Genomic DNA, 6,000 nt, shown 5'->3' with positions numbered 1-6,000 from the left:
CCAGGGGATCAGGAGTGAGAGAAAAAAGCAAATGAGGCAGGAAAGTAGGCAGCTCAAATACATGGAGATGTGGTTATATACCCCAAAGAACTGAAACTGGGCCTTGAACAGCTATTTGCACATTCAAATTTACTGCAACATTATTCACAGTATCCAAGAGGTGGAAGCAACTGAAGTCCATTCACAGGTGAATGAATAAAGAAACTATGATATATACATGCAATGGAATATTATTCAGCCTTAAAAAGAAGGAAATCCTGTCTTATGTTACAGCATGGATGAACCTTAAGGACATTATGCTAAGTGAAATAAGCCTGCCACTGTGAAAATAAAATAAAAATTGATTCAGTATTGCTAAGAGAGCTCTCTGGAATGAACTTAGGGGGCCACTGTGGAAGTGTGACTTATGCACATCTCAGCCTGGATGGAATCTCATCTTTTGACCACTTATTTTCTTAATGTAGGCACCCAGAACACCTGCCAGAAACTCAAGATACCTGTCAGACACTTACTCTAAAATAACTCATGATTTCTTAAGGACAAATATTTCCTGACTTGCCTCGGAGTTGATCACAGTCCTCTTCAGATAACTGTTAACAACCTTGTGGCTTTTGTCTTTATAAGCCCCTGACTATTTCTTCCTCAGAACACTCAGTTTTACCCAAATCTGTGTCTCCCAAATTGCTATTCTTAAGAACACAAAATAAAACTCTTTGTTCTGTGCAGTCTCGATACTGATTATTGCTCAACATCACAAAAAGACAAATATTGCATGATGCCACTTATATGGGGTACCTAAAGTAGTCACTCTTAGAAAAAGTAAATAGAGGTGGCCAGGGGCTGAGGAGAGGGAGAAAAGGGTACAGAGTGTCAGTTTTTCAAGATGAAAAAATTATAGAGCTCTGTTGCACAACAATGTGCATATAGTTAACACTGCTCTACTGTACACCTAAATATAGCAGACGTGATCAATTTTATGTTACATTTTTTTAACCACAATTTTAAAAACAGAGAAAAAAGATTACTTAGCTGATCTCAGAGTCTAACAAGCAGGGCTAATTGCTTGATTTCATACGACATCTTCAGAATTTCCAAATAGCCTATCTGGGAGAAAAAGAAAAAAGGAGACCCCTCCCAGCTCTAACCCCCACAACTCTGCCTCCCACTGGTCAGCCACCCCATGGGTGTAACTCCACTGTACCTTTAGCTTCTGTCACTTGGCCTGTCTGAGGAGTTGGCTGGTTTGCAGCCAGCATCAGTGACCTGACTCCACAATTACAAGTTATCTCCAGGGCCAGAAAGCAAGGCATGTGGGCAGATCTGAGTGGCACAGAAACTGATCCTGTACAATATTCCTGTGCCCTCTAAATTCAAGCTGAAATCAAGAAGGAGTTATATAGGGACACACTTGTTTATCGCCAGAAATGAGGAGGAAAAAATAGAACTGCAAATTGCTGTGTGAGAGCTTTAGTTGAGAAAGCCATTCATCAAAAATGCAGACAGGTGATGAAGACCTAGGTAAAATGAAATATTTTCTGCAGAGGAAAAGCATCTTGATGGTACCTACTCATAGTTCCATACAGCAAAATACTTAAAGACCAGCACTATTGGTGACTATTCTGTAGTAAGTAGCTTATAAATCTCAAATAATGTGCAAATTAACTATAGTTCAATTAAAGTCCCCCCCCCAACTAATGAGTGGAAGAGAACTACATTTATTAAAAGGGCATGGTATTAGTGGGAGCAATTTTTTTTTTCATTTTTCAGTTTTATTAAGTAGAATTTTTACAATTTGACTGCACATATACAACATATCACATGTAAACACATATAAACAACATACTGCAATATTTTTAAAATGTACATATATGTGCTATTCACTGTCTTTAAGAATGTTTAGAACTTCAGCTTTTCAAACCCACACAATTATCAAAGGAATAAAGCCAAGCACAAAATAAGAATTAATTCAAAAATATTCATACACACTGCTATTAACAGCAACATTATAATTGCCAAGATATGGAAGCATCCTAAATGCACATCAATAGATGAATGGATAAAGAAGATGCAGCATATATATGTAATGGGATACAACTTACCCATAAGAAAGAAGGCTATTTTGCCATTTGTAGCCCTTCATTCACTTTTTTTTTCCACTACAAAAACTGGAATTTTATAACTGGCATAAACATTTTCATTGCATCAAAAAGAACAAAATACCTAGAAATAAGCTTAGCCAAGGAGGTTACCTATACTCTGAAAACTGTAAAACATTGATAAAGGAAATTGATGATGATACAATGAAATGGAAAGATATCTTGTGCTCTTGGATTGGAAGAATCATCATTATCAAAATGGCTGTACAACCCAAAGCAATCTACAGATCCAATGCAACACCTGTCAAACTATTCACAGCATTTTTCAGAGAACTAGGACAACAATTCCAAAATTTATATGGTACCACAAAAGACCCCTAACTGCCAAAGCGATCTTTTGTAGGACTTTCCCAAGTTGGGGAAGTTTCCAGTTGTTATCTCTTCAAAAATTTTCTTAGGTCCTTCTTTCTTTCTTTCTTTCTTTCTTTCTCTTTCTTTCTTTCTTTCTTTCTTTCTTTCTTTCTTTCTTTCTTTCTTTCTTTCTTTCCTTCTTTCCTTCTTTCCTTCTTTCCTTCTTTCTTTCCTTCTTTCCTTCTTTCTTTCCTTCTTTCTTTCCTTCTTTCTTCTTTTTGTTCTCTTTTCTTATAGTTTGATGACTACAGAAGTTCCTTTAACATTTGTTGTAAAGCTGGTTTGGTGGTGCTGAATTCTTTTAGCTTTTGTTTATCTGTGAAGCTTTTGATTTCTCCATCAAATCTGAATGACAGGCTTGCTGGATAGAGTATTCTTAGTTGTAGGTTTTTCCCTTTCATCACTTTAAATATATCTTGCCACTCCCTTCTGGCCTGTAGAGTTTCTGCTGAAAAATCAGCTGATAACCCTATGGGAGCTCCCTGTATGTTATTTGTTGCTTTTCTCTTGCTAATTTTTAACATTTTCTCCTTATCCTTCATTTTTGTCAATTTGATTACTATGTGCCTTGGTGTGTTCCTCTTTGGGTTGATTCTGTGTGGGACTCTCTGAGCTTCCTGGACTTGGGTGTCTGTTTCCTTTCCCAAGTTGGGGAAGTTTCCAGTTGTTATCTCTTCAAAAATTTTCTTAGGTCCTTTCTTTCTCTCTTCTCTTTCTGGGACCCCTATAATGTGAATATTAGGGTGCTTTATGTTGTTCCAGAGTTCTCTTAATCTTTCCTCAATTCTTTTTGGTTTTTTTTTTTTTTTCTTTTTTCTGTTTTGCAGTAGTGATTTCCACTAATCTGTCTTCTAGCTCACTGATCCATTCTTCTGCCTCATTTGGTCTATTCTTGATTCCTTCTAGTGTGTTATTTATTTCAGTGATTTTATTCTTCAACTCTGTTTGGGTATTTTTTATATTTTCCAACTCTTTGCTAAAAACTTCACTCTGTGCATCTACACTCCTCTTGAGTTCTCTGAACATCTTTGCCATCATTACTTTAAACACTTTCTCAGACAAATTGCCTATCTTCTCATCACTTACTTTTTCTTCTGGGATTTTATCTTATGCCTTTGCCTGGGAGATATTCCTCTGCTGCCTCACATTGTTTATCTTTCTATTTGTATTTTTAGGTAGGTTAGTTATGTTTCTGAACCTTGGAGAGGTGGTTCTCTGTGGGAGACGTCCTATGTGTCCCAGCAGCACACTCCTCTCTTGTCACCCAAGGGCCAGGGTCCAGCCAGTCCTAATGTACAGTCTGGTCTGTGTTTGTGGATTCCTTCCACAGGCTTTGGGATTGTTGTTTTCTTACTTTTGATATCTGCTCCCTGGTGGATGAGGCAGGACTAGAGGCTTATGCAGGTTTCCTGGCGGGAGGAGCTGGGGCCTGCCCACTGCTCGGTGAAGATTGGTCCTGGACCTGTGGTGGGTAGGGCCTTGTCTAGAGGCCTTTGTGGCTCGGCAGATCTGCTGATGGGTGGGACTGTGTTCCCACCCTGTATGTTCTTTAGTCTGAGGCTTCCCTACAGGCTGTTGGGTGGGGCTAGGTCTTGGTGCTAATGATCCAATCAAGACGTCAGCCTCCAAGAAAGTTCATGTAGATGAACACTCCCAGTATATCTGCCACCAGCTTTTATGTCCCCTGAGTGAGCCACAGCCATCCCCTACGTCCCCAGGAGACCATCCAAATCCAGCAGGAAGGCCTGGCCCAGGTTCCTGTGAAATCAGTGCCTCTGCCTTTGGACCTGGTGCACCTGAGATTCTATGTATTCTTCCCAAGAGAATGAAGCCTCTATCTCCCCTAGTCCTGTGGGGCTCCTGGAGTTAAGCCCTGCTGGCCTTCAAAACCAGATGTCCTGGGATCTTCTCCTCTTCCCAGTGCCAGAACCCTGGGCTGGGGAGCCTGACATGGGGCTTAGAACTCTCACTCCTGTGGGAGGGCCTCTGTGACTTGACAAATCTTCAGCTTGTGCACCACCCACCCTGGGGAGTGTGGGACCCAATTATATCATGAGCACACCCCTCTTACCATCCTGCTGTGGAAACCTTGTTTCCAGTTGAAGGTGATCTTCTTTGCTAGGTTCCAGTCTTTCTTCTTTTTTGATGGTTGCCTAGCAGTGAGTTGTGTTCTTTTTGTAGTAGCAAAGAAAGGTGAGCTCGTGGTCCTACCACTTCACCATCTTGACCAGAAATCTCTGGTAGGAACACATTTTAATTTTCAAAATATAACTTTGGAGAGTAAATTCATCTTTGTAAATGAGGCACTGGAACCTAGATTTTATTATTCTCCATTCTTGGAAATTTGGCAATGAAAAACAGGGTCAAATCCCTTTTATTTATATTGCATTTGTATTGTGCTTTGGAGAACAAATTGCCTCACTAATTAAGCTGAACAAATTCTTGTGAGAACTACTTGCTTTTATTAGCAAACACTTAGTGATCAAAAGGCTTTCCCTACATTTAATCAGTTGTTACAACTACTCCCTGGGTGTAGCAGTTTTTATTTCCCTTTCTGTTCAGAAGAAATTGACCTCAGATCATCTAGATTGAACTAGAGCTAGGAGAGATGATGCTTTCCCTTAATGACGATTTAGGGCCTAAAACAGCAGGAGTCTCTAGAGAGTAAAGCAACTGTTAAGACAGTAAAATTGTCATGAAGGTGCAATTTGTCTCCTTTGCCTTTTTTACTCCTCTGTTCACCTCAACACCCTGAAGTTTGAATCCCTTTAGCAACAACCCCAGAGAGATTTCTGATGTGTCCTAACTTTGGAGAGAGACTTTCCGCATCCCTGGCTCTGTGCAGCTTTTCCACTCCTGGACAGCATCCGTGGGCTCAACCTTTGCTCTTTCTTGGTTGCATTTCCAGAGGATGCTTCTCTGATGATGAGATGAAAGTAGGTCATAGTCACATTTAGACCAGAAACAAATCCCTTTTAAAGTTTTATGTCTCCCAGAAAGCAAATTAGCCCATCAGTAACTGCAGGCACTGGTATCAAGCCTGGGTGATACACTTATGGCTGGTCAAATGGAAGGAAATCCAATGCCCATACACAGCTGTCAGGACACTTCCCATCCCCTCACTCTCCACCCCCATCATAGCTCCTCACCTTTATCACTTAATGCTGGTCAATCTGACTCCCCACTGTGGACTTTGCATGTACAAGCTGGGGGCCAGTAGTGGCCCCTACATTTAGCAGTCTTCTACCAGCTGATGGGAGTTGTTGGATATATAACTACCCCAGCTTCCTCACCCCTGGGGTGGGCAATTCTGAGGCACATGCTCTACATTGGCCTCAGGGTTCCATAGCAGAATCAAGCTCCAGGGGTCCATAGTGGGAACTTGCTTGACAATGTTCTTTTTATTGTCTTCCTTCCTCCCCTCACTTCCACACTCCCCTACTGCTGTTTCCTGGGATTGCTTTCCAAATGAACCACTTACTTGAGAATTCTT

This window comes from Camelus dromedarius, chromosome 15 (assembly GCF_036321535.1).
Source record: "Camelus dromedarius isolate mCamDro1 chromosome 15, mCamDro1.pat, whole genome shotgun sequence".
NCBI lineage: Eukaryota > Metazoa > Chordata > Mammalia > Artiodactyla > Camelidae > Camelus > Camelus dromedarius.
Note: the sequence above shows the minus strand (reverse complement) of the source record.